We start from the raw sequence: 18,778 nt of genomic DNA, 5'->3' as shown, positions 1-18,778 counted from the left end.
GGCATAAAGGCAGCTCCTTTTCGTGCTGTCCAAGGCAGCTTTAAACTCTATGAAAGAGTGTGTATTATTTCTTCTCTCTCGGGCCTTTTCCAAGATTTGGCGTATGGTGCATATCTGGTCGATGCTGTATTTACTAGGTCTAACGCCGCACTGATAAGGCCCAATCAGTTCGTTGACAGCTCGCTCGATAAGACGTTATGCGACATTGAGCATGTTTATCCCACGATAATTGGATTGGATTGAAAATTTCGGAATTTTCATATGAAAAATATAAAAATAGATAGTGGTGCCAGACAATGGTATAAATGAAAAAAAAAAGAATTTGCTTCTGCAAAAAAATTATATTTCGCTAGCAGGTGTCAAACGACAATCCGATCCATCATAAAAAATAATCCACGTAAAAATTTGAAAAGTAACCAAAACAAAAGGTAGATATAAACAATATATTAGCAGAGAAAAAAAAAGCCAATCGCAAACCACAATGTAAAGAAAAAATAGCTGCATTTCGCACGCTCCCCGGGGCATAAACTATGAATAAATGCTAAAGTTGGTAGATGTACATATGTACGCGTATGTAAGCAGCGGTATGCACTTGTGCAAATATGCATGTACATACAATACACGCAAGTATGTATGTGTGGAAGTCCAAATGTGTTGGTCTTTGAGCAATTTTCTACGCATATTAAAATAACAGCAAATTTCATAACCTCGAGGCCTCGCAGCGCTTCGTTGGGTGGGTGGATAAAATCTATGAATATTTATATACAAGCATACTACTATATAACCAACTAACATACAAATGCACACACAAACACACGCAGCTGAGTAGGTGCAAATATGTGTGAATTCCTATCTTTCGCACGTGGCTCAAGGCGCTTTGAAGATTGAATCGGTCAGGATTGATGGTGCGGAACATTTGTGGAGACGCGACTGCATTGGGTTTAGAGAAAATTTATTTATTTGCATACACACAAACACATACATATCTACAAAGCATGTAGTAAGTGAGATCATATTGATATGAAAATCCCAACATTTGCATGCTTTTTATGCGCCACAAAATTTACACGCATTGCTGAGGTATTTTCACAACTGTGCCGTTGAGTCATTTTCATGTCGTAATATAAAACGCAAAAAGTAATTTTTAAACTTAAAATTGAAAAATTGCAAACTTATTTAATCTCGCATGAAATTGATTTCGTTTTGGTTAACAAGCTGTCGGCAGCAGGCAGCAGGTGGCAGGTGGCAACCGTTCAGCCAGTTGAGCGCAATATTTGCAGAGAGAGCTAAACCAGTGTGCAATATGCTGTAAAAAGACAAAAAACAGCAAGTAAAAAAAAAAATTGTCAACAAGTAAAACTCGCATAAAAAACTACAATGAGTCTCCAAATCGGCGCTATTCTTTTAATGTCCGGTGTATAAGCGCACTCGTATAGCGCATAACGGTTGTTACATGTTTTCCACAACACTGTTTCGATTGTCATAGGTTTCAGTTGAGTGCTGTTAGTTTTATAGCTACAAGTTTACGGTATTTTTAATAATCATAAAAGAGGAAAAGAGCTTTTTGTGAAATACAAACTGATTCGACTTGACATCGAGGTGATACCGCTGCGCATTAGGCTAAGGCTATGAGCATAGTGGAGCGAAAAGAGTAGCAAAAGAGAAATATTGTTTTTTTTTGTTCTTTAATGTTCAGTGTGTCAACTTGGCTTTCAGTATTACTATGATGAATGCAAATATCACGAGCCGACAAAAATTTTTTTTCTTGTTTTTAAGTTTAGTTCCTTTACTAATTTAAATATATACTTGTATTGATAATATCATCGGCTATATTTTCGAAACGAATCGAATTTTCGAAAGAATCGGAATAACACGTCGCCAGAAATAGACGAGTTCAATAAACTGGTAGACATTACAAGTATATACAGCTAGACCCGATTCGATTCGATTCGAGTAAAAACAATCCAAATACGCAAGCCTGTCACCTAAAAATTTGAAAGATTTCTGTGGTCCTCATACTACGCCAGTCTCTTACGCGAAAGTTTGGTTTCATTGATTCCGTACCGGTAATTTTGATGTCAAAGATGCAACACGCTTTGGAAAATCATTTTTCGAAAATAAAGATAAAATATTGGAAATCGTGAAGTGGATTGTTTATGAGCTAAACATTGCACAAAAACCCGTTTGGAACCATTTAAATAAGACTGGATAGAAAAAAGCAACTGTATGGGTACACATGAGTTAACGCAAACAAACCTCATGGAGCGAGTTTCTATCAGCGAAGAAAATCGATTCATTTCTGAAATGATAATTAATGGCGATTTAAAAAGTGGGTCACTTACGACAATGCCAAGCCGAAACGGTCGAATCGCGGTCAGCCGGCGCAGACGAGAGTCAAGCTAGGACTGACAGTTAGGCAGGATCAGGAAGGTTTTTATTCGGACATCTACTTTTACCGTCTGAAGAAAACCGTCGAGCTGAAGCGACTAACTTTGACCTTGTATACCATCAAGTCCACATCAAGCAACACAACGATAGTGACTAGTCAGAAGCTACAGGAGCTTGGTTGGCAGGGTTTTATGCCTCCATCTTATAGTCGGGGGACCTGACATCAAGTGATTACTACCTATTCCTGTATATGGTGAATGTTTTTATTGGTGAAAACTACGCCTCAAGAGATGCTTGTGACAATCATTTTAGATTTTATAATTTGTGTCTTTAATGAATAAAGCGAAGCTTATCAGTTCCGATTTCTGCAACACAAAAATAATAGCGAAGTGTTGTGAACATCTTTATCAGTATTTTGCGGTCTAACTTTTGGACACGTGGAAATAATATATTTCCTATTCACTTCTTCGTTAAATTCATATGCAATCTACTCGGTATAGCGCATATAATGTAAGTGTAAGGCATACTTAAAGGCGCACGAACTTTAACACCACTTCAGCGCACACCAAAGGCTGACAATTTAGCTGCAAACTTTATTATTATTTATATTTGCACTTTTTGTGCCTTTGCGTTGTTGACATTGTTTTCTTAGTTGCTCTCTCCTGTCATAAAATGTAACACAATTCTAACAACAAAAAAGCCATAAAATGCAAGCTTTTATTCAAGCGCGCATACTTTAACATGTTAATATGGCCGCTCGCCTTGCCTTAACTGTGTCAAAACTACGTAATCAAATGACAACGTGAAACTTCTGAGCACTGTAATAAAAAGAAGTTAAGCAAAGACCAACAAAGAGAAGAAAAATAAATGAAAATAGTCATAATGAAAACGAAAAGAAGTTCGAATAGTTGTTAACAAGTTTCGTCTGTTATTCGAGTTGAGGCATAGTTACCTTAGGAAAAGTGGTAAATTTTTAGCAGTTTTCCTTTTGTTCACATTCAAATATATAATCAAGGAGTGAACATGTATAGATACATTGATATATAGAAATTCATGTTACATTTGAGGGAATTTTGAACAAAAAGTATCAGTTTTCGTAAAAAAGAAAATTGAGCAAATATCATAAAAGTTTATATATTTCTAATAAAAAGTTTGCTCTGTGCAAGAAGAAGTCTTAATATGCCCGCTGACGCAATGTACAAATGTATTTCTGCCCGGCGAGTAAATTTTTCAAGTCTGGAAACTAATAGAATTCCCACTGTGCCAAATCTGGAGAATACGATGGATGGCATAACATTTCGTAACTTTCTTCGAAAAATTGGATCTGGCAAAGACTAAGGTGTAAGCTGGTGACCGTTTTTTCTTCAATTTATCATCGAATCAGCTCAATATTCCGACATAGATCGATAGAGCCCTGTGACAGTTTTACCATTCACCATATAATCGATGTTGATCACATCATGTAAATCGCAGAAAACGGTGGTTATCACCATTGCGACCGATAGGATAGTCGTTGTCTTCTTTGAAGCAGATTCGTCACGTGAAGTGGACTATTTCGACTTTTCTTGGCGTTTGGAGGATATCAGTGGATGGGTGTTTCGTCGACGGTTACGGAGCATACAAACTTGCTGGCAATAAAGACACCCTAGCGCAGCTATCAATAGAATGTCAACGGGTCGCAGCTTCACTCTTTTCGCGCATCCTACTGCTGAATAATTGGGCTTCGCGGAAGCTTGGTCAGCGTTGAACTGCCATTAGTTTTTAAGCTGTCGCAAGTTCCATTTGACCCAAAATGAATCGCAAGATGTCTAGTGAGCCCAACGCCTTCATTAAGGTTAGCTTTCCCCAGTTGTAGAGTTTCTAACTAGTGACAGCCCTATCGGTGTATACAAGATAGGGTTGATAAACGCAGGAGGCCAACTGTAGAAGCTGTTTATCTTTGCAGGATTAAGGCGTAAATTCCAGGATGTTAATATTTTCAGGTATCCAGCTCACTCGAATGGGAATAGAAATAAAACGTTTAAACAGATTTGTATTGGTCTCAAGACCCTTTGTAGACTCTCATAACAAAAACAATCAAAAATATTTTTGGAAATTAGAAAAGAATTCTCCTTAATTTTTTTTCGGTTAAATTATTTTTCGCAAACTTTGGCACATTTTTACTTCCTTCTCAGTGAAGTATTTCGATTTTCCTTAATGGCTGCGGTTAATATGCGAGAAAATGTTAAGCCCACCACATCAAAATTAAGAATCGCGATTTGCGAACTGGAATTTCTGATTTGTCGGCATTCCAGGTGAACAACACATTTCAAAGCGCTTTCCTGCACTTATACACACAAACTTATTCATAACGTTATATAAATATCTAGATATATCTCGGTATGTATACGTTGGACGCGGGCGTCGCGATTGTCTACTTTTACAACGGTAATAGCTGTGTGTTTGTGTGCGCGCAGCCCGTGGCATTGATGATGTTGACGCTCGTGTTGCCATGACTGAAGCGTAACAAAATAGTGGAAGCAAAACAAGCGACGGTAACTAACCGTTCGTTCGAGCAGTAAACACCATCATTACCGCCACCCATAGGCCACCCAAGCAGGAAGCGTTGTAAACCGCCAATGTCAGTGATTTGCCGCAGCGGCTACTGATGCTCATGCCGTGGCTGCTGTTCTTGTTGCCTTGACTGTCTATTGAGAGCAGCTCAGTTGTGGAAGCACAGAAGCGGTGGAGGGAGGTGGAGGCGTCCTCATCGCGCATTGGAAAAGTATTAGGCCCGGCGCAACAACTGTTGTTGATTTTCGGTTGGTTCATTGCTGTTAGCTTTTTACATAATAAAAGTTTATGAAGCATTAAGCACAATACTGAAGTGTTATTGGGCGCAGCAAAGACAGCGCACACGCCACGCAGCAAGGAAGAAAGTCAAGATCCAACAGATGTTTAACTTAACTGAAATGGCCGGAGTCGGCAGTCTGTGGTGCTGCGTACAACGGCGACTGTTGCTTCTACTGTTACACAAATTGTCGATGAGGCTTGTATTATTGCAGCGTTTGTGGTTGTATCTCTATATATACGGCATATAAACGCATGCGTGTGTGTGTGTGTGCTTGTGCAGTAGATTTTCACTAAGATTTTCATGGTTATTACAACGAGCTATAACAATATGCCAATTATGCAATTGAAATTTATTATCGAGATAAAACACACACACAGACGCATGCTATGTAGTATGCATGTGTGTGACTCGTTAGAATTGTTCATTTGCAGGTTCATACGCATATTAATGGACTTAGATTATTTTCGAGTAGGCACCTGCAGCATCAAAAATCTTTAATCGATATTTGCTAAAAGAATGAGCTTACGTAAAATAGGATCTTATTTGCACTAAAATTGTTGCATCTGAACGCAGTAACATATATATGTTATCTTGTAAACGAGCGACATGGACTTTTTATCTCGCTGGTTCATGCACGCAAGCGCTTACAACCGAATGTTGCAATAAGATCTAAATTTCAAGATTAAAGTTTTGATTGACAACTACTCTTTTTTGGTAGCCCACACAAGTTCCGTTAGAGGTTCAGCAATATACTTGGTAATAATTTTTTTTTAGACAAGTTTTTTCCAAAATGTTTTTTTTAAATTTTTTGATTACTACTCAAGGTCTTGCTTCAAAAAGCTGTCAAATGTCTGGTTTTATTCCAAATCTGAACATTATTTATATTAAAAAATGAAAAAAAGAATAAACGTTAAATACGGCTGCACCGAAGCTATAATACCCTACACATGTTCCAGTTTTCCATACAGGGACCTGAGTTTGATCGTTCAGTTTGTACGGCAGCTATAAGCTATAGTGGTTCGATCTGATTAATTTATTCGGAGATTTTACCGTCGTGTTTTAAAACATTCGACTGATTTGAGAAATGATACATTTATTTACGAACTAACTATAGAATTAAAAGGACAGATTCTGATTAAAAACAGTTTCGGAAACATCGATACAGGTCTGTTAATTCGCGTATGCGTTTGAGGAATCGAAATTTGAGGTATATCACACCCTAAACTTCAACCGAATGAAGCCTTTGAAAATGGTAAAATGTGACAAAAAATCGTCTTAAGTTGAAGCCCATTGGAAAAGAAAAGATAGAAAAATAAAAATGAAATAAAAAATAATTTACGAGCGATCTTATATCAGTAAGAGGAAAAGGAGGAGTGGTTGAATGTTTAAGGGTTAAAATGGTTTATCTCGGTTTCAGGCAAAGTTGTTGGTGATAAAAAAATCTTAAAAATTTTTATCTACACTTTTTTCACATAATCTTTAAATTCATGCGATAAATTCAAATAACTGAATTTTAGTTTTTGATTTTTTATAAATTTTTTTTTGAAGAATTTTGGTGTGAACTTATCCTTTTATGTCCCAAACACACTGTACTTTTTTATTTAAAATATTAATTTTCTTACCTTAGTTTGGCTTCATATCGGAAGAGCACCTTAATTATCAATCAAAAATTCTCACGTCAAAATATCCGCTTTTTAAAAAAAGCAGCTCTTTTTCATTGAATTATTAGGTAGATGAAATACAAAAAAAAAGCTTTAATAAAATGTTTCTTTAAAAATGAATTTCGAAATCTGTTTCTCAATACACAATTAACAAAGTGAACTACTATCAGAACATTTTTTATTCAGAGACAAGAGTCAAGAGAGGAACTGAATAATATATGTATACCTATACTACTTTTTAGTGCTCTCTTTTATGTTATTTGATAACATAATTTTAAAGAACCTTCACCTATCTTCAATACATTTTTTTTTGCATGCACTGCTTTATACAACATATATTAAAAAGCCAGGTTCTGGATATTATTTTTTTAAAGACCACTGACTTCTCCCCACTATGCAAGAATTTCTAGATGCAAAATAAAGCTGACTCTTGAAATCGAAAAACAATGTATTAGGCAAATCTCTTAATTCACTAAAATTAAGTGCTTTATAACCAATAGTCATATGTATATCTGGTAGGTGTGGTATCACCTCTTACTCTAATCATCTCTTGACATGCCTTTGGCAACTAACCGCCCTCATTTCCTAATCTTTTGACCCGATGTCTTCGAATAATACGAAGTATGTTCGTTAGATAACCTCGCTGAATGCTCTTAATAATCTTCAAGTACAACAACATCCTTTAAATGCGAACACTTATGTTTCAAACATAATATCCTTTTGTTATTTGCGCGATAAAACACAACACGCCACTTGATAACCGCTTGTTATACAATACTTTCTCTTTGCAATTCTCCAAAGAAATTCCAAATTTAAATGGAAAAATATTCCTGGCAAAACACTTAAGTTTACATAGGTTCTCGGCTCCTTGAGAACGCCAAAGGAAGCAGGCATTGACCGCTTTGTGCTTTAGCTATTTAAGTGCTTATGTTCATATGTATATACTTGTAAGTATGTACTTGTGTATATATTTACTATATACATGTATATATCTATGCTCGTCTAAATACACTAAAAAGCGCTTGAGTTTACAAAGTGCAAATACTTTCTTATACAAATACTCAAAGGCTTATAAGTACTTTATAGATATGTGTGTAGGTATGTATGTGCAAGTATGTTTTTATACGATTTGCTTCAAACTTGTGTGTGGTCAGTGGCAGTAATTCCTTTGTAATGTTGGAATTTTCGGTGCTTGTGTATATGTCTGTATGTATGTAAGTGTGTGTAACAACTTTTAAAGTAGTCTATAATTTAAGGCAGCACATTTTCGGTTAAATCGGAATTTGTGTGCTCATAAATCGACTTAATTGTATACTAGTGATGTGTATCAAAGTACTTATAATATATGTGTAGTGTTATAAAATATTGCCTTAAATAATATAGTATAAACCGTTTAATAAGATAAATGGATAAATATATATAAATATATGTACGCCTGAGTGGATACCCAACTTTCTTTAACTTGAGCCTTTGACAGACAATTAACTCTTATTATGCAGAGGCTTATGCATGGTTTTGCTGACCGTCAACAACTATGTAAATGTTTGTTATGAAATTTAAAAGCATATAATTCATATATATTACTGTTGATTGTATGTGTGTGCAGGCCAATCTTTAGCTTTTAAATTGAGATGAGTTTTAATTAAAAGTTTCTAAAAATTTTAACGAAGTCTAACAAAGTATCCAGATAAGCGCTTAAGAGAATGTGTCAAATATTGAAAACTCCAAAAAATTGTAATTTAAATGCCTCGCCACAGTAAGACAATAATTAGTGAAAAATCGATGTTTAATATGACAATTAAACTCAGGTTTATTCTATTTATGTACTTATATATATATATATGTGTAAGCAAACTGAGGTTATTCCCGACTTTTCATGTGTGGGTGTTTCGGTGAACTGATTGTAGGTCTACATGAAGATACTGAAATTGTTTAGAGATCTACTATAAAAGAACCTTGAACTTAGCATAAGTAGGGAGTCAATTAGCGATAGGTTCGCCATATTGATGCACTATCGTAAGCCCTTTATGTGCTTGCTATTTCGTTTCATCGTTGCTGTGATCGGGAACTCAAATTATGGACAAATGGAGTTGACTTACGAGTCAGTTTCAAGTCTTAAAACAATGCCGCCTGGCTATCTGTGTTTACGGTTGCTTTCTGTATCATCCCAGAGGCCTTCTATATGCCTAGTATTTCCGTTTGGGAGATGCTAGCTGAGCTTGGTAGACGAATAGGGAGAGAGATTTCAAGATCCTTGTAGTATAAGGTCCCTACTTCGCAGTCCATTTTGAACCCATTTTGAGAGAGATGACATCCTTCTGCCCTACTTAACCTTTTTTTCTATTCATGTCGAGAGGGTATCCTCACTTGAAAGTAACTGTCGAAATTCTAACTTATTAAAACTTGGTAAATTTCTATGAGCAGTTCATATAGAAGCACATTAACGACATGGTATACCTAAGAATATGATTTTATCGAGAAAATTTTTTGTTTGAAATTACGTTAGCCAGATTTTCGAAGAAATTCCCTTCCTAGATTAGATCCCACTTGATTCAAACCCCCTCCAAATGAGAAAAACATTTATGAGAAGCATTCGAAAAAGTGTTTTTAAGTGTTTTTCTGTGAAATTTTGAATAAAGGAACTACTAATTGACATTCATTCAATATTACCAGAGGTTGATCTTACCCCAGTATAGAGCTTACAAGCTTTCTGCTCTCGTTAATTGTATTGAGTGCACATTGAAAAGCAGGACAACTGCATTTAGGAGCTTTCTACAGTGCACGAGCATGTTGTTGCCAAAAAATAGAGGTTATATATAATATATACATAAATATGATATATGCATACAACAACATCGGTATAAATAGTTATATGAAAATCTTTGTAAGTTTTTAACGTTCTTAACGGTTGTGACCATTACGTATTATATTTCAGCCCATATATGCTATATTTAAGTAAGTAACATGTAAGTAAAGCTACGAGTATATGTAATCCTTTCGACTTGAAGCTTCACTCTTATAACTTACTTTTAAAGCTTTCAGGCAAAGTATTGGTTGACGTAAATCTCAAAGGTTCATCGCATTCCCTTATCATATATTTATCCTACATTTCTCGTTTACTCGCACTAACTACTCTAGCATGCAAATGGCATATAAAAATGAAATAAAAATCACTTCAAAGCGAATACCAGTATTGCCTGGAGGGCAATGAAAATACTGACGCGCAGCTACATACATACATACAAACAAACACACACGCATGCACGCAGAGGCTTCGTACTGAGAGTAATAAAGCATGTGAATTGCTCTTTAGCTGCTGTTCTTCTTCTTCCGTTACCACGGAACAAGCTAGCGGAAGTGAAATGTGTAATAAGTACTGCTAGAGATATATGTGTATATGTGTGTGTATTTTAGAGGTTCACTGGCGAACTTCATTTTTCTTTTATTAAATTTATTCTTCCTTGTTATATTTCCCCCATTTTTTCCAGCTTTGAAGTTGTTTTTTGCTTCTATAGTATACTCGTATTCAAAGTCAAGGATTCAAAGGCAAGCAGCTGTATTCAATTGCTGTGAACTGTGGCAATATCGCACATTTGCTATCTGGTCTACATCTTCGGCACGACGCTGCGGCGTAGACGACATTGCCAATAGCACTAAAAAGCTCTCATCCGCTTCGATTCGTATATCCTTACAGTAGATAGGACGTGCTCCATTGTCATCATCGCCTGAATTTGTTGAAATTTATTGATGCACTCCTCAAAGGATGCATGAATACTATTGTTGTTGTTGTTGGTTTTGAGGTAGTTCTCATTCTACTTATTTGAATGTAGTGGAAAATTAAATACTGATCACTTTTGGAACAATTGTTTCAACTTATATATAATATGTAGTATAACTGATGATATGTTAGAAGCTCATTATTGGTTGCATTTGGGGAATGACAGCTTATTTCGATAGCCCTTTGTTCTTATAGAAAAACTCATGATTATGGTGAAGCTTCTCATAGAGTACCATCTGTGATTATGGCATGAAAACATCGAAATTTGGGTTAAGGCATAAGATCCTACATTTTACATTATACGGTTTGAATTAGGTAGAATTTTAAGTTAACTAAAAGGGAACACTTGTTTTATATTCGAACTATATCCCTTCCAGTCGAGATTTCTGGTTCTAAGTTTAAATTGTATTCTTAAATTCCTGTTTTATTTTCAGTAGGTTACTGGATCTTTACTTACTTTCGAACAATAGACCATAGACACTTTGTATACTGATAACTTTGTCCAAGCCTCTTTGAATGCATACTTTTGTATATTTTTCACTATAAAGAGTGCTTTACATTGTAGGGTAAGCATACTATTAGTTCAAAGTACATTTATACCATAAAAACTGTCTTCGATTCACCAAACTTTGGAGAGTACCGAATTAGATTGGCATTATGAAACTGAAATAGATTAGCAAACGGTTGTACCACTTTGGAAAGATTATATCTTGTATTGAATTCAACCAGTTAATTTTTATGCGCTTACAAGTAATTTTTTTAAGAAGATACCAAATCTAAAACTTAGTGAGCATAGAAGTGACGAATCGAAGATGGCTGATATTTGGTGTATAAGATTTCAAACCTTAAATAATTCGTTTAATGCTCAGTGGCCAATAATGTAGGCATATTTTGCTGAAGAGGAGAATATGACAAAATATCTCTTACCAAAAGTAATCCTTTGCCTCTATGAAACATAGTTAATTCCATTATGTTTTATGGTATGGTTTATTGCGCTGGAGAAGTGGCTCTCATCAGCATGTGGGGTGCTTTACGGACCAAATCAACTATGGGCAAATTTGTAATTCACAAAGCAACCCTTGACATAGCTTGTAGGTGCTATCAGAATCAGAGAGCTTGGGTGTTTAAATGCCTGAATACTCCGAATTCTTCGTACGCTTGGATTTCATTCGGAAATACTCAGAACTCGAGTCGCGGAGCCAAACCCAAGGGGTCTTATTGTCGTGGATATTCTCTTTTTAAATTGTCTATAAATTATATGTGGGAGTAAGCTTTTCGAATATTTAAAAAAATTGCATGAGTCTAATAGTGAATTTTAATAACTCGATAAATAGTTTTGGGTATTATATTTAGCACACACATACTTCTTTTTCTTCATTCTATCATTCTTATTATTTTCACTCCAAAAGCTGTTCATATATACTTACATATTATATTATATGGAAATTATATACAATATAAACATGTTTTAAATATACATAATTACATACATATGTGTGCACATAAACGAATACATTTTAAGCTCAGATGTTTAATATTTCAATAACATGGTTGTTATTTTTCTTGTGTTGAAACAAAAAGCCCTTAGGGAAGCTTGTCATAATTCAACCACATACACGCCTAAGAATACATACATGCAATTTTTTAAGTATGTGTAATGTAATGTAATGTAGTTAACACCCTGTAGAGCAATTCTGACACTTACCTATAATTTTAAGCGAATATTATTAACACCATGCTTAAAATATATTCAGTGTTTTATTTTCAAACTTTAGTGTGAAATCTGTCAACGCCAGCTCCCATATACTACCTACAATAATTTGCGCTATGTTAGCAGACTTTATGCGAAATATGTCGGTCAATGTTTGTGTTAGTAAAGTGAAAAGTTTATGCAATCAGGCCAGACCTTCTCGTATGTAGCTCTATTGTGCCCCATAAGTGATTTCCGATATTCCACCTGGCTTGAAGTCGTTTATGTTTGTCAAAATGTGTGATATTTTACCGTAGTTAAATGGATATATTTTCCTAAACAATGTGGCTTAGCGCTGAATATAAATGAAATTGGTCTAAGCCTTTGTCCGATCTTCCGCTAGTTGTTTTCCTCATATACCCTATTATATGTATATACTTGTATCTCAATTGAGTTCATAGTGTGTAATTTTATTATAAATATTTGGGACAAGTAAAATAACCTTGTAAATTGCGAGAGTATAAAATGTTCGATTGCCCCGTAACTTAGCCATTTCTAACTTGTTTAAATACAAAAAGTCCTGCATGAACATAATTTTTTAACAAATTTCCTACTGGGTACTTACACACAATCGCAAAATTTGTTAGACATGCAATCATTTATTACATTTCCATTTTTTTCTACCACAAGAGAGCAAATATGTATAAAGCAAAGCATGTGTGGCATTTAAATTATGTTTTAGGCAATTTAATGCATAAATACACACCTATTTCTAAGCATATTTCAAACTGGAGACTTTTAATATTTTCCATATTTAATTTTAAAACTGATATACACTCCATTTTCTGGTGGCGGTTTAAATTTGTCATTATATATGTATACGTATACATATATATGCTCAGATGCGTGGGCGTATATAAGTATGTATGTGTGTGTTTGCAATTATTTATTTGCCCTCAAGTCACGCACTAAAACTGTCAGCAGCACTTTGCGAGAAAATTAATTACAAATACTCATTATGTAGATTAAATTTTTTAAGTCGCAATGCAGGAATTTTAAACGCAAACACGCGACTAAATGCTATACATACATATATATAATTTAGCGGTGTTTACAAAGCACATTTATATTAAAATTATGCTTATTTCTAGTTTCCACTAAATTGCAGTTTTATTAAATTTTAATTACTTACAAAACTCCACTATGAATTTCGCAGGCATAACATCTCTCGCAATAATATTCATAATGAAAGGGTAATTCTCTAGGAGTGTGTATGTGTGCGCAATAAAAGCGGGTAATTAAAATAAGATTCGCATCTCAATGGCTGAAATTAAAATAATTTATTTCGGTTATGAAGTCATTTGCGTGCTCATTACACGAATATATTCTATGAATAAAATAGCGCGCCGCTGAATAGAGGCTCATCTTTTCTGTATTGTAGAGTTTGGTTCGCAACGTGTTTGGGTGTAGTTGGCTGGCTTGCAATATTATTTAGAGAGCGAGAGGGTTTGTAACTTATTGCAAATAACGGTGTTTAAATCCCATTATGCCGGTAATTGTGATATAATTAACGGAGGATTAACAAGCATAAAATGGTCATTAAATTATGAAATGCAGTTTTAAATTACGTGAAGATGAATAGTGGTCCCTTATTACATAGCCTCACTACCCGATGGCGCTACTATGGCTTTCGTAAAGGATTAGTGTCAAAATTGTACCCGAATCGGATTCATCGAATTTTTGGCCGAATATGGAAGGAGCGGATTTAAGAAAAACTAAAATAAAAATGCATTGGCTTCCAGCTCCGCCATCACTAAGAGGCTGAAGCGGCTAATAAAATATATTGAAGTTTTTGTTTTTTAGACGAAATAGCGCCCTCGTACATGTATGAGAAAATGATAGATATGAGAGACATTTCACAATTTTTCTAAAACTTTGTTTTTTAGTCGATGTTCCACCCTCGTATATACTATATATGAGAATATGGCAAATATAACAAACATTTTTTTTATTCGCTAACCAATAAAGATTTTCTTACTGAAGCGCAATTGGTTTAGGTATTTACTTTTTTGTACAACAATTGGATAATATTTTCGGACAAATTTTTATTCCGAAATATTGCACATAACACATCCTAAATACCTTATATGCTCATAACTAAGGTTTTAATAAACTTTTAGTTGGTATATTTGTTATATAGAATTTGTTGCGGCACTAAGTAATTGCTATAATAGAAGACACAAATGAAAATTTCTATGAGCGCTGAATGCCGGTTTGGAAACCATACAATTCATATGCGAGTATAATTGCCATGAGATAAAGTTTTCTATTTGCCCAAAAAAAAAATTATTAATATAACTACAAAATAGAGAGGATTTGAGCAAACAAAATGAAGAGGAAACCTAGGAAGCTTCCCAGGCAAACCACTACGACCCGCTCATGTACATACATGCAAACAAGCTTAGAACATAACCTAGCTTACATATGTTAAAAGACTGACTGCGGACAGATGCTGCAAATATCTATGAAGGAGCAATGCTCACGGGGCCAAGTGTGAGTGTTGAAGAGACATAGCAGAGAGCAAGACGTGTAAAGCGAAAAAAGAACCTTACTACACCTTGGTACTGGCCCATCCTACATGACAACCGATACCTTTGCACCGTTAAGGTAACTTAACAGGAGGGCTCATACATACATATTTTTTGCATATATATATGTATATATATATATATATATATGTATATATATTTACATTTATATGAGTATGTACTCAATTCTACTCAAATCTCAAATTCATTAGCAGACTCTTACTGCCAGCTCTTACAACTTTTGTTGTTGTTAAACTGAATTGTATTAACTTGCACTAACAGGTAGTGGTCCGCCAAATAATCCCTATGGTCCTTAACTACTATAAAAATGTGGACTATAACTAAAAAGTACACAAGTACAACGAATGCAAAAGTTAGTATGTGTATGTAGAGATTGTATGCTCTATAAACGTATGTATGTATATATAATATATATAGTGTACATATGTATGGTACGTGTAAAGCTTCTGTAGCGCTCCAAATTAGACCTGCTGCGTAGCTCAGTAGTACTGTTCACCAAGTTCAAGGAAGCGGAAGCGGCAATGAATGCATATATAATGGAGTATAGTATATATTTTTATTATTTTATTGTTTCTCCTCTGTACCGTAATGCTGTACATATTAAGTATATATATGTATTTATAAACACATGTGCATTAGGGTGTGATGAAACTGAAAATAATCCAATTTTATATATTTTTTATGGATTTCTCATTTAATTTCAAGGGTCGTGAAATAAAGGTTAGGAAAAATCTTACTCTAATATATTATTTAAACATAACGCTTTCTTAAAAAAAGTATTCTCAACTTTTTGCAATTTTTTCCTTTTAGAAGCGAATAGTCGATTTAAAAAACACAGAATATACCCCTCTCATAAAAAAATCAATAAAGGATTTGACATGTTTTGAGCATATTTAAAGTTGATAACCATGTGGGCCAGAAAAAATCATGAAAATACATACACAACATAAATCTAATCGTTCAGTTTTAATGGCAGCAGTATGTTATAGTGGTCCGATGTGGCCATATTGACAAATGAGCAGCCTCTTTGGGAGAAAAGGACGTATGAAATCTCAAAAACTGAGGGACTAGTTCGCGTATATACACACAGAGGAGTAGACCGATAGAAAAACGGACATGGCTAAATCGACTTATCTCATCATGCTGATCATTTACAATATATATATTTTTTATACGGTCTCCGACGTTTCCTTCTGGGATTGCGAACTTCGTAGCCACCCTTATCCGGGTATACAAATTTCGCACAATGCACCACCCTAATACCAAGCTTTCTTCTATACATCAAGAAGCACAAAGTACACAATCATTGCGGTGCTTGTGGGTAATACAGTTACATTTACCACGTTCTGGTGTAGCATAATTTAAGGCTCGTAAATTTTCTCAATTACGAACAATGTCAGAGAAGGTATGAGCTCAACACCAATCTGGGGAGGCATTCGGGGGTCGTAGGTAACAAACATATATACATATGTTATATGAGCCAACGCCTATAACTCAAATAAAAGTGCTGGAACAAATTAAAGTTGCACACATTGCAACCAGAATACTTAAGTGTGTACACATATATACATATGTACGTGTTTGTGTGTGTCTTAAGCTTTAGAAGTTTGCAACAAATTGGTTAATCTAATGACAAATACAAAATGAAAGTAGTTTCATTCTTAATTTGAGTAATAAACAGCAGGAAATATTTGAAAATATTTTTAGAACGAAAAGAAAATTGACTTCATGAATTTTTGAAAATAAGAAAAAAAAAATACTTTAAATAAGCTCAGAGAAAAAATAATGTGGTTTAATTTACTCATTTCAATTAAATTCTACAAAAAAAAAAGATTAATATGTCTTATATTTTTGCCTTTGTGCAGTATCATAATTTTTAATCTCGCATAAAGCTCTACATTAGGCTGGAAGATTAACGTCACAGTTATGTAGGGGACTGAAGTTGCGGGTGATCACGCAAAATCGGTGGAATTGTCAGAAAATCAAATCTTTTTACAAGGCGTAACAATATTTGATGTAACTATTTTTCATAGTTTCTCCGAAAGACTTAAAAATTTCATTGATCACAATAGGGAGCTCAGGTTCAACGCTTTAACCAACTTCCACTCTCTAATTTTTAAGTTTTTCTTAACTCATACCGATGGGTACTTATGATTCGTATTTTCTACTAATTTCTCTCGCTGCATATATTAATTATTGACATAGTCCATATACTTGAAATTATTATGTAAATATAACCTATATATAAGATAAAAAAAAATATTGTAATATTCGTCTATACAAAAACCAATAGATTTCCGTTTTGTCGCAAGCTTAAACACCCATATGTCGAGCTTGTCCTTCCAAAACGACAGATTTTATGCTTTTAGATAGGCATAAATCTGCAATCGGACCTACAGTTGAGCATTACAATCACAAATTGGGTCGCGCAAGTATTTTTGGGAAACTTTGGTAGACTCTCAAAAAACGTTGTAAGAGAGATGCTGTGATCTATAGCTCACACAACATTTATTTACAACATTATTTGTCCTAAAACTACATCAAAGAATTTCCAACCGAAAATCTAGAATTCAAAACACTTCCAAACCACCTGTCTACTAAATTTCAATGAAAGCACTTGCTTCATACATAAATAACTCTCACTCTAAAAGCAAGTTGTGAAAATGAATTCACGCCTCAACGATTAAAACCCATAAACAAGTAACTTTTTATGGCTAATAGTGGAAAATAAATATTGTAAGCGCGAGCAAGCACTCAAACAAACTACTCGGACGCGATAAAATGAGCTGAAAAGGTAAAATACTAGGCAATAAATGAATGAATGAATGAATAACTCATGCTCGTAAAATCATTAAGTAAATTTGATTATAAAAATGTTTACATATCGGCTTTTAACTAAATTAAAAATTTATTTCCTTTTTTCGTAGCACGTATCACTTAAAAGTAAACTAAAATATTTTACATACAAGCATCTGTGTGTGTAAGTAGATAAAAGCACATAGAGTAGAGTATATGGTAATAAAATATAATAATTTATATAAAAAGCCGGCAATGGCCACCGGCATTTAAGCCAAAACCAAAGCTGTTAAGTCTAAATGAATGGCCGCGGACACGGCCAGTCCAATTGGCCACATTAATGTCATTTGGCGTATTTTACAAACGCAAATATGGTCATCTATGTAGATGAACATGTGAGTTAAACATGCATACACACACATATATATAGAGGCCATCAAGTAGTGCTCAGCGCATTTAAATGGTGACACGAGAAATTATATAAATGTTTGGCCCAAGCGCAGCCTGCACAGCGTGACACACAACAATAAAAATAAGAAAAACGTTAACTTCGGTCACGTCGAAACTAGAATACCGTTCGCAAATCAAATAGTTTTCCTTCACAAATCAAAAATTTTCGCTACAAAAACTTGATTTTGAACGGTCGTTTTATATGGAAACTATTTGTTATAGTAGTCCGATCTGAACAATTTGAACAATTTCGGAGATTGTAGCATGATTTTGGATAATAATCCGTGTCAAATTTCGTGAAGATATCTTGTCAAATGAAACAATTTCCTATACAAAGACTTGATTTCAATCGGTCAGTATGTACGGCAGCTATATGCTATAGTGGTCCGATCTAAACAATTTATTCGAATATTGTAGCGTTGGCTTGAAAAACTATCTGTGTCAAATTTCGTTAAGATATCTCGTCAACTGAAAAAGTTTTCCATACAAGGATTTGTTTTTAATCCTACAATTTGTATGGCAACTATATGTTTCAGTAGTCCAATAGCGACGGTACCGACGTAATGAGCAGCG

At 34.6% G+C, this 18,778-nt stretch overlaps 1 protein-coding gene across 1 annotated transcript in view; it reads right to left on the bottom strand.

Moving 5' to 3' along the window:
• LOC106627349 (uncharacterized) overlaps positions 1-7,015 on the bottom strand; it is a 36,190-nt gene extending 29,175 nt beyond the window's left edge. Inside the window, exon 1 of the mRNA XM_070111739.1 lies at positions 6,844-7,015. The gene's annotated coding sequence lies outside the window, so the exon portion shown is untranslated. The remainder of the gene's footprint in view (positions 1-6,843) is intronic.
• Between the last annotated feature and the right edge of the window lie 11,763 nt (positions 7,016-18,778).

This window comes from Bactrocera oleae, chromosome 6 (assembly GCF_042242935.1).
Source record: "Bactrocera oleae isolate idBacOlea1 chromosome 6, idBacOlea1, whole genome shotgun sequence".
Taxonomy (NCBI): Eukaryota; Metazoa; Arthropoda; class Insecta; order Diptera; family Tephritidae; genus Bactrocera; species Bactrocera oleae.
This window is presented reverse-complemented; position numbering and strand designations above follow the sequence as displayed.